Raw genomic sequence first — 11,350 nt, 5'->3', positions numbered from 1 at the left:
CCTCCAGCACCGCCACCCCCTCCATAAAGAAAGGGAGAGGGGGGAAAATCCCCTTTTCAAACAAAATGGCTGGCTTAATATTTCATTTTTCACCCCCCCATTCTCCTCCCTGTTACACCCCCATCTCCAAGCCTCTACCCAGAAACCCACAAATTTCTCCTTTTTCATAACTGATTAGTGCACAGATTAATAGAGATATTTTCCTTGTGTACTGAAGTGTGTGTGTGTGTGTGTGTTGGGGGGGCATGAAGGATTTCTGCATAAAACAAAAATGGCTGCTGTGACTAACTCCCCCCTTACAAAAAATATTTGAGGGGGGGCATTAATCAGTACTCATGCTCAGTCTGACATCAGCATAAATTGTTAAAGGTTAACTAGTTAGATACTAGTCCAACTAGATTTAATTTTTTTTATTTTCTTTACTAGTCTCTTCCTCCCCACCTCCCTTCTCTAAAGAAAAGCTTTTTTTTTTTGAAAAATTCAGAAGGGAGGGGGTTGATGTGAAGGTTTTTTTCCCCTTCAAGCATTGAAAAGGAAAAGATGAAATATATGTTTATATATAACTCTGTTTCTACATACCTCATTGAAGTCACAACGCATTTAATTGTGTACATATCTTTTAAATGAGAAGCGGGACTGGATTTTTTTCTTCTTTCTTTAAAAAAAGTGATAGAAATCCTGGTGACTTTTGGGGGAGAGATATGAATAGATACGATGATTGAGTTTTTTTCAAAGGAGTCCATGTTTGATTCTCCCCTTTACCCAGCCTTTTCAGTGATTTATAATTGTTGTAAATTTTATCTTTACTCTTTTACCCCTTTCCCTCGCTTCCCCTCCTCCAATTGCTAGAATGTAAAATTCAACTGACTTGAGAGATTAATTTGGGGTAAATAGAACAAATTTTAGGATAAAGAGGAAAGAGTCAAATCTGAAGATCATGAAATTATGTTCTTTTTTCTTCCGTTTCAGTATATTTGCCTTCCCTCCATGATCTCCAACGCTATCCGATAAAGTAGAAGCAACTGAGGTACCGTGAAAGAGAAAGGAGCTGGAACTGAGAAAAAGCAGAGGTAGGGGTTATACCCAGGCGTTTTCATCTAACTTTCTGACCTGTGATTTCCAGCTGTACCCCAGTGTTTATGGTAAAGTGGTACCAGGAATTGGACAGTTGGAAAGGAGTCCCAAAGTAACTTTCTCATACAGAGATTTGCTCAGAGAGGTCTAGACAGAAAATGATCCTTGCCAAATGGAGCAAAGGAAGGAGGGCAAATAGCTCAGTTGTACCCTCTCACATTGTTGTTGACCCTTTCTTACTCTAGCTTCCTCTCATTCCTTTGATCTCCCTTTGCCCCTTCCCTTGCTTCCCATTCCATGCCTGTGGAATCATTTCTCTCTGGGCTATTCCTCTACCTCTCCAGTGTAACTGCTGGCCACCCATCTTCTGCGGTGCTCAAGAGCACCCTGAGAGGGAGGGGTAGGTGGGCAGCAACCAGAAAGTATTAGTGACTGGGAAGATGACGCACATTTTTGTTTATGAAGCTAAAATGTTCTTTATTAATGTTCCACTCCCCACACTAATGCACTTTATTGGGTGTTGGTTTCCATCTCTTTTTTTCAACCTGGCCTTTGGAATTCTCTTGCTTCGGTTCCCACATCATTTCTGTACTAAGTCTAACTCTTCCTCCTCTTCTAGTTTTCCAGTCGATTTTGCTCTCCTGTCTTCTTTCTCCGTCCCTCTTTACTAGTTCATCTGGTTATCTCCCTCTTTCTATATGTGGGCTTATCTCTATTTATGTCTTTGTTTTTAACTGAGACTATCCTTCTCATCCCTCAGACCCTCAGGCTCTGTCACCTCTAAGTGACTTTCCGTCTCTGTCTTCTTTCTGCTTGCTTCTGTTTTCCAGTCTCTGACTGTGTGTGGCTCTTCCTCATGTGTGTCTGACTCCCCCTCTTTCTGGCCCCTTCTGTCTGTGTCTGTGGATCGTACTGTGTATGGGAAGAGCGTCTCCACGTGAATGTGGGCCACGCTGCACATCATGTGCGCTGCAGCCTCTCTGCCTCTGTGCCCTCTCTCTATACTGAGAGCCTCTGCCTGCCACATGTGCCATGATCTGCAGGTGCAGGTGGCTCAAGGTGGCTGTGTACATCCCTATACAAACATTTGTCATTCTCTCTCTCGAGTGTGCTTTGCATGTGGATTTGCTAATTTGCCTTATTCTCCCTCTCCTTGTCCATCCTCCCTTTTGCCTGTCTGCATCTCTTCCCTGTTCTTTCTTTCTCTCTCTCTCTCTCTCTCTCTTTACTGACCTCTTGATTTTTCTTCTTCTCTCCTTGTTTCTGCCTCTTTACCTGCTTGCTCCTGTTATGGTTCTGCCTGCCTGCCTGTCTGCTCCTCCCTGACTGGCTGGCAGCCTCTTTTTCCTCTCTGGTTGTCTGTCTGCTTCTCTGGCTGTTTGCCCACCACTCTCTCTCTAGCCATCTGTCTCCCCGCCTGCCTGTCTCTATCACTTTTTTAGCCTGCATCTCTCGGTTTGTCTACCTTCCAGGCCCTGCCACGGCTCCCCATCTTGGTTTGCCTCTTCTCTTGCCCTTCTGCTTGTTCCTTCTCTTATTCGTGCCTGTTAAGTTCCTCTTTTTCCCTTGCCTCCCTTTAGATCTCTCTTGCCTGTCTGCCCTATTTGCTGCTATCCCACCGTTTCAGGCTTTTCTCTTTAGTCTTCGTACTTACTAGCATTTTCTTCCTTTGCTTCTTTTCTGCCAACGAGGATAGTCTCTCTCCCCTAAACCTCTCAGTAACTCCTTTGCCTCAAAGTCTTATCTAACTTCTTGCCACATCCCCTACCCTGCCTTCTCTCATGTTTGCCTTTATTTCAGTTATCTCTTTTTCTGTCTTTCTGGTTCCTCAGACAGTCTGCCTGCCTCAGTCTTTTTGCCATTTTCCCAGTCTCTCACTGCCTTCCTGCCTTTTTGCTGTCTGCTTGGCAGGCTCTTACTGTCCACATCTCTTCTTGCTTTTCTCTCTTCTTTTGTTTCTTTTTTCCCAGTTAACTTCTAAATAGGTAGTACATACTTACGGTACAACATTTTAAAAGTACAGAAAGTGTACTGTGAAAAGTAAGCCTCTCTCCCATCCTTCTCCCATAGTCTCCGAGTTCCTCTCCCCAGAAGCAGCCACTGTTTGACATTTCCTGGATACTGCTCCAGAGAAGAGTCTACACATACACAAGTCTTTTTGCTTGCTTGCTTTTGCTTGTGTTTTGCTGTACTCCTCCCTACTTTTCTTCCAGTTTTTCTGGATGCTCCTTCCTCTGTCAGTCTGTCAGTACTCCTAACTAACTTGGCTGGGCTTGCCATCTCTGGTCTTTTGGATTCTGCCAAGTGCTACCCAAAGCACTTGTCTTTTGGATTGACTAGTTGCTGGTTGCATGCGTTCACTACTAGTACCTGAGGAGTGCTCAGGAAGGCTTTACTCTCTCCAAATGTAGTCTGCTCTGCATGGTAAGTGGTCTGATGACAGCAAGACAGCTTTGTTGGTCCCTTCATCACTGAAATATGTATTGGAGAAGGCATGAAAGCACCAGTAGTACTAAAAAGTACCATATACGTATAGGCACAGTTAATAAGTAACGGTAAGCTGAGCTTACATGCACACAGAGTAGAGAGAGGACTGCCCTGCTTTTCTCACTTAGTCTGTATGAATTATGTAAGGTCATGTGAATCTAGGATCCTTTAGGTTGTTGACCTAGGCGTAAGAAGTTTGTCTTCATTCTAGTCTAAAAATCTTTCTCCTGATTAAAACTTTTTTCCTTTTTCATCCAGCCTTCTGGCTCCACTCACATGCCACGTTAGAGACATTTTATAACTCTTTGAAGGAGACAAAGACACAGCCTCTAACCAGGTCTCTTTGAAAAAGATGATAATAAAACTTGTACACACAATGCACTGTTCTTTCATTTCTGCTTTTTTACTGCCTGTTTTCCTGAGTTTAACTGTTTCAGCCTCTATCTTTGTGTCTCTCCACTCTTTCCCGCTTTCCCTCTCTTACTTCTCTTTTCTTGGTTCTTTCTTCTTATCTGTCTGTCTTGGTCTCTATTCTAGCCTTTTTTTCTGATTGGCCCTCTCCCCTCTCTTCTGTCTGATTGGCCTGTATCCTTCCATCACCCCATCTGTCTGCTGGATTCTCCCTGTCTGCCTGCAATAATGTATGTGATAGCACTTTATAAATTATAAAGCACTATGTTGTATAAAACACCATTATCACTTTGTGTTCCTTCTTACCTTATTTTTTCTTCCTTTATCTGTCTTTCCTTCTCTCTCTCTCTCTCTGTTTGCCTGTCTGCATCCCTTTTGGTGATTTTGACTGCTTTCTCTGTCAGTCTCCATTCCCTCCCTGCCAGCCTATTTTTCTGCCATCCCTCTTCTCTGTCTGCTCAGTTCTTGCGTCTCTCCTGTGTTTCCAGGTTTCTCTACATTTCTTTTGCCTGTCTAGTCTCTCTGTCCTTAGGCCTTTTATCTGTGCCTGTGTGTCTCACTGTCTCTAGCTGTTTGTGTCCCTGCCTGTCACTTTCATTGTGGGGCATCAGTCTCTGCCTTTTTCTGTCTTTCGGTACGTCAAAAAATAAAAATTAAATAAAAAATTTAAATTCCTTATGATTAATTGCTAGAGGAGAATATTTTTTGGTTTTAATGAGAAGACTATTAAGGTGAGAACAAAGAACTCAAATATTCAGCTGTGAAATGCAAATGAACAAAAATTTTTAAGGGACTCTCAAGCCAAGAATAGGATTATTTATTTAACGTAAAAGCAAGAAACATATCTAAAGCACTAGTTTCTAACCTTTTAGGATCGGAGAGAGTTAGAAACTTTCCCCAGGGAAGAAAAACACACACACACACACACACACAAAATGTCACATATATTTTCATGGTGTTACAAATACCCTGAAGTCTTGGACCCCAGGTTAAAACTCTGATGTAGGGAGCCAGTGGTAATCCGTAATAGAGCACAGACAGGCACTCATACAACAAGAAGATGAAAAGACTGAAAAAAACACTTGCAATCTATGATTTTCTACCCAAGGAGATGTTAAAGAGATTCCTAATTGTCTTTTGAAATATATAGGTTAGTGATAATAAGGAAAGGCATGTAAATACTCAGGATAGTCTAGACCTAATCATAGTATTTTAGAGATGGAAGGTCTTGTAAATCAGTGGTTCTCAAATGGCTAAGAAAGGTTGCCACATGTCCTTTCCTGGAGAAGTCTGTCCTTTATTCTGAGAGGATATATTTCTGATATATATTTTTATATAGAATAAATATAGTATATAGTATATTTATATAGAATAAATATATGTATATATGCTTATATTTATGTTACAAGTTATAATGTTACATATTATTAAATATATATATACATATTCATATTTATAATGTTAAAAACTTCCTTTCTAAAGCTGAGATAGATCTGTATGGCAGAATGTGAGTAGATTTTAGTCGGGAGGGGGGAGAAAAAGAATAAGGAAATGACTCTATACTGACTGTACAATCTGAAAATTTTCAACATGTACTTCTTTTATCATTACAAAACACTTTAAATAATTTTAAATATCTTTTTATGAGACGTAGTTTCGCCCTTGTTGCCCAGACTGGAGTGCAATGGCACAATCTCGGCTCACTGCAACCTGCGACTCCTGGGTTCCAGCCATTCTCCTGCCTCAGCCTCCCAAATAGCTGGGATTAAAGGCACCTGCCACCACTCCCGGCTAATTTTTTGGAATTTTAGCAGAGGCAGGGTTTTACCATGTTGGCCAGGCTGGTCTTGAGCTCCTGATCTCAAGTGATATACCTGCCTCGGCCTCCCGCAGTGCTGGGATTATGAGCTTTGTTGTTCTTAATGTCCTTACTCAGCACAATGAAAAGTCAGCAACCCCATGTTGATTACTAACTTCTTTTTTTTTTTTTACATTTTATTGATCATTAAAATCTAGAAGTCTAGGATCTACTGCTTTAATCTAACCTGTTCTTGATTTCATCAAGGAGGAAACTTCAGTCCTTCATATATCGCAATCATGATTTGCCATATTAATATATCAGCTATACTATTATATGCATACTATTTTTCTTTAAATCACTCACCTTTCTTTAACTTAAATGAATGTTCTTTAAAAGTTAAATTTTGGCCGGGCGCAGTGGCTCACGCCTGTAATCCCAGCACTTTGGGAAGCCAAAGCGGGCGGATCACGAGATCAGGAGATCGAGACTATCCTGGCTAACACGGTGAAACCCATCTCAACTAAAAAGTACAAAAAAAATTAGCCGGGTGTGGTGGCGGGTACCTGTAATCCCAGCTACTCAGGAGGGTGAGGCAGGAGAATGGCGTGCACCTGGGAGGCGGAGCTTGCAGTGAGCCCAGATCGCGCCACTGTACTGCAGCCTGGGCGAAAGAGTGAGACTCCCTCTCAAAAAAAAAAGGTAAATTTTCTATTGCTAGAAATAATATCCATAAATCTTTCATTTGATACTGTCATTATGTTTTTCTTCCTAATTTAAAATGCAATAATTATTAAAATAAAAATAAAAGTAAAAGCATCTTGCATGCTACTAATATAGGTACATATTTTAGAAAATATCACTTTAATCTAATTTTACAGGTATAGAAACTGGGGCCTAGATATTGAAAGGATTACCTAAGATCAAGTTAGTAGTTAGAGACAGAACCAGGGCTTGAACTTTTATCTTTCAGTTTCCAATCTAGTGTTCTTCTACTATATACTACATGAGTTCTAAGTCAATGAGATGTCCTAGAGTTTTTTTTTTTTTTTTTTTTTTTTTTTTTTTTTTTTTTTGAGACGGAGTCTCGCTCTGTCGCCCAGGCTGGAGTGCTGTGGCCAGATCGCAGCTCACTGCAAGCTCCGCCTCCCGGGTTCACGCCATTCTCCTGTCTCAGCCTCCCGGGTAGCTGGGACTACAGGCGCCGCCACGTCGCCCGGCTAGTTTTTTTTTTGTATTTTAGTAGAGACGGGGTTTCACCGTGTTAGCCAGGATGGTCTCGATCTCCTGACCTCGTGATCCGCCCGTCTCGGCCTCCCAAAGTGCTGGGATTACAGGCTTGAGCCACCGCGCCCGGCGTCCTAGAGTTTTAAAGGACACTAATATGTGAAACTGATGGTCACATATATTACTGTTATTAACTATAACAACTATACCGCAGAACTAGCAAGGCCAATTTAATAGTGTCTATTATACTTATAAACTTAGTGTTTTCTGACACAGAGTTCCACTTCTTACCATTTATTAAAGAGAAACAGTCACCATACTTGTGCATAGGGTGACATTACAGAGCTGTTCATTACAACATTGTTTGTAACAGCAAAAAACTGGAAACACCCTAAATCTCCAATAGTGAGGAATAGCTAAACAAACTACATAGCAATTAAGAAAAAGGAGTTACTGGGGCACATGTTGTCAGGATTTCCTGGGGCTGTGTCACAGGCCATTAAAAAAAGAAAAGAAAATGAATTAATTCTATATGTAGAGACATGGTTAATATATTGTTGAATGGAAACAAGCAAATTGTAAAACAATATATATGTTATGATATCATTTAGTTTATGTTTAAAGAAATTAAAACAGGCCGGGCGCGGTGGCTCAAGCCTGTAATCCCAGCACTTTGGGAGGCCGAGACGGGCTGATCACGAGGTCAGGAGATCGAGATCATCCTGGCTAACACGGTGAAACCCCGTCTCTACTAAAAAAAACTACAAAAAACTAGCCGGGCGAGGTGGCGGCGCCTGTAGTCCCAGCTACCCGGGAGGCTGAGGCAGGAGAATGGCGTGAACCCGGGAGGCGGAGCTTGCAGTGAGCTGAGATCCGGCCACAGCACTCCAGCCTGGGTGACAGAGCGAGACTCCGTCTCAAAAAAAAAAAGAAAATTTTTTAGTGACCAAGAGATTGACTAGGTGAAGGGAGGAGGGACATTTTTTGAGATAAGGCATAAAACAGACATGAAAACCTAAGTAGCAGTATATGATTGTGATGATGGTTATGGGCTGTAAAATCAGCATTCAGAGAAGAAAGCTCTTTCTTGGTTGGGAGCAGGGAAACAAGTAAATAACTTTCATATGTAGTTGCATTTGAGGTTAGCTCACAAATAACTGAGATTTGTGTAGCACAGAGGAAGAAAAAAGGCAGTTTAGGTGTGATAAGAAAGAATTTAGTAGGTAGTATGTAGACCTCATATGGCTGGAGTGTTAAGTTCATGATAGGTTATAGTAGGAGTTGGTACCTCTTTAAAGGATAAGAATTTTTGTATATCAAGTGAAGAGTAGAGGTCAGAACCTTGGGGGAACTTCGAAGGATGAAGTGGGGAGAGGAGAAGCCAAAGAAAAACAAGTTGTTCAAGTGGTAAGTATACCAGGTAGTGTTGATATGGTAGAGTAAGAAGACAGCTTCAGAAGGAAGGTGCGATCATTGATACTAGATGCTTCATGGGGATCAAGAAGAGTACAAACTGACAGTTCCTCAAAAAGTTAAATACAGAGCTACCATACGACCTAGCAGTTTCAATACTAAGTGTACACCCAAGATAATTGAATCATATGTCCACACATAAAGTTGTACATGAATCTTCATAGAACCATTATTCATAATAGCCAAAAAGTGTAAACAAAAATATCCAGCAACTGACGAACGGATAAATACAGTGTATCCATGCAGTGGAATATTATTCAGCCATAAAAAGGAATGGAGTACTGATACATGCTACAAGATGGATGAACTTTGAAAACATTATGCTAAGTAAGAGAAGTTAGACATAAAAGGCCACATATTATTTGATGCCATTTATATGAAATGTCCAGAATAGGCAACTAGTAGATCAGTGGTTGCGCAGGTTTCAGGGGCGGGAAGAATGGGAGGGACTGCTAATGGATATGGGTTTCTTTTTGGGGTGATGGAAATGTCTGGAATTCTGGATAATGGTGATAGTTTGCACAGCTTTGTGAATATACTAAAAACCCCTGAATTCACTTTAAAATGGTGAATAAGGTATATGAATTCTATCTGAATTTTTTTTAATACAAACCAGCCAATACAGTGACTCACACCTGTAATCCCAGTGCCCTCTGGGAGGCCAAGAGAGGAGGATCACTTGAGGCCAGGAGTTTAAGACCAGCCTGAGCAACATAGCAAGACTATCTCTACAAAAAAAGTTTAAAAATTAGCCAGGCATGGTGGCTCGTGCCTGTAGTCCTACCTACTCAGGAAACTGAGGCAGGAGGAGAGCTTAGCCCAGGAGCTGGAGCCTGCAGTGGGCTATGATTATACCACTGCACTGCAGCCTGGGCAACACAGTGAGACCTTGTCTCTAAAAAAACAGTACAAACCAAGAAAAGTATTGTACTTGTCATTTGGTCACCTTTAAAGCCAGTTTTAGTGAGGAAGTTAGATATCAATGAAAGATTGTGAGAAACCATTAAAATATTGCTTACAGAGGGTTTTTTGTTTTATTTCATTTTAGTGACAGGGTCTTGCTCTGTCACCCAGGCTGGAGTGCAGTGGTGTGATCATAGCTCACTGCAGCCTCCACCTCCTAGGCTCAAGCTTTCCTCCTGCCTCAGCCTCACCAGTAGCTGGACTACAGGCACACACTACCACAACTGGATAGTTTTAAATTATTTTATAGAGATGGAATCTCGCTGTGTTGTTCAGACTGGTCTTAAACTCTTGGCCCCAGGCGATCCTCCCATCAGTGGCCTTCCGAAGTGTTGGGATTACAGGTGTGAGCCACCACACCCACCCTTTTTTAATTTTAATTTTTGTTTTTGTTTTTTGAAACGGAGTTTTGCTTTTATTGCTCAGGCTGGAATGCAGTAGCACAATCTTGGTTCACCAACCTCCACCTCCCAGTTCAAGTGATTCTCCTGCCTCAGCCTGCTAGGTAGCTAGGATTACAGGTGCCTGCCACCACAGCCAGCTAATTTTTGTATTTTTAGTAGAGATGGGGTTTCACCATGTTGGCCAGGCTGGTCTCGAACTTCTGACCTCAAGTGATCCACCCACCTTGGCCTCCCAAAGTGTTGGGATTACAGACGTGAGCCACTGCGCCTGGCTAATTCTGTATCTCTACTGTTGCCTCTAGATTCCCTCATCTTGTGTAAGAAGCCCCTATTTCTTTAAGGCTGCAGCAGTCTTGCTGTGTGCTCCTTACCTTCTCTTCCTCACTATTTTCTACTTACCTCCTGACATTTCCTTCATTGAAGACTGACACCTGACTTAGTCCTGCCATCATCTTCGGTGACCTTAGGATCGACATGAATGATCTATTCATCACCCAGACTTTTTGGTCCCTTGATCCCCTTATTTCCAGAGACCTGTCTGGCCATCCCAGTTCTGACCCCATCTCTGGACTTCCTTTTGAAATATTAAATTCAAACCCCCAACTTGGGCCACAACTTTCTATCCTTCCAGCCCCCTCATTTACTTCTACTCTATTCCTGGACCCACCATGAGACACTATAGTCCCTTAGCTCCTCATTTTCTCCTCATCAGCTATACCATCTTCACCTCTTTTCCTACCCAGCTTAAATTCCATGGTCTATCATTTTAACCACGCTCCTGCCACTGTCTTGCCCTCTTCTTATTTTCCTTCCTGCAAACCCCTGGCCTTGTATCACTCTGGTTGCTTGTTTACACCCAGGATGCAAAGGGCTGCTGAAGAAAACACCATGACCCTTCAGACCAGTGTTTCTGCTCATCCTTTTTCCTAGTCAGCTTAGTTCTCCACAGTGACTTCCTCAAAACCTTCTCCTTATACTAGTTCATTTTAAAGAACAGGATACATAATGTTCATTTTAATATCATAATAGATAGAAAATCTTATCTACTTCCAGGAGCTGGATTATCATATGAGAACTCCCTTGAAATTCCAACACTCACTGGGCGCGGTGGCTCAAGCCTGTAATCCCAGCACTTTGGGAGGCCGAGACGGGCAGATCACGAGGTCAGGAGATCGAGACCATCCTGGCTAACACGGTGAAACCCCGTCTCTACTAAAAAAAAAAATACAAAAAAACTAGCCGGGTGAGGTGGCGGGCGCCTGTAGTCCCAGCTACTCGGGAGGCTGAGGCAGGAGAATGGCCTGAACCCGGGAGGCGGAGCTTGCAGTGAGCTGAGATCCGGCCACTGCACTCCAGCCTGGGCGACAGAGCCAGACTCTGTCTCAAAAAAAAAAAAAAAAAAAGAAATTCCAACACTCGACTACATGTTTAACTAGATCCATATTTGTCCTTTTATCCTTTCCTCGTGTCCTGTCTGAAGCTAATCCCTATACCTGGGCTCTTGGTCTCACCC

At 42.1% G+C, this 11,350-nt stretch overlaps 1 long non-coding RNA gene across 1 annotated transcript in view; it reads left to right on the top strand.

Moving 5' to 3' along the window:
- Nucleotides 1-11,350, top strand: part of LOC108514332 (uncharacterized) — a 26,742-nt gene that overhangs the window by 1,948 nt on the left and 13,444 nt on the right. The window contains exon 2 of the long non-coding RNA XR_001881190.1: nt 970-1,070. This is a non-coding gene — a long non-coding RNA (uncharacterized LOC108514332). The remainder of the gene's footprint in view (nt 1-969; nt 1,071-11,350) is intronic.

Source organism: Rhinopithecus bieti, unplaced genomic scaffold (assembly GCF_001698545.2).
Source record: "Rhinopithecus bieti isolate Rb0 unplaced genomic scaffold, ASM169854v2 scaffold_32008, whole genome shotgun sequence".
Taxonomy (NCBI): Eukaryota; Metazoa; Chordata; class Mammalia; order Primates; family Cercopithecidae; genus Rhinopithecus; species Rhinopithecus bieti.
The sequence above is the reverse complement of the archived record's forward strand: the minus strand, read 5'-3'. Positions and strand labels throughout refer to the sequence as shown.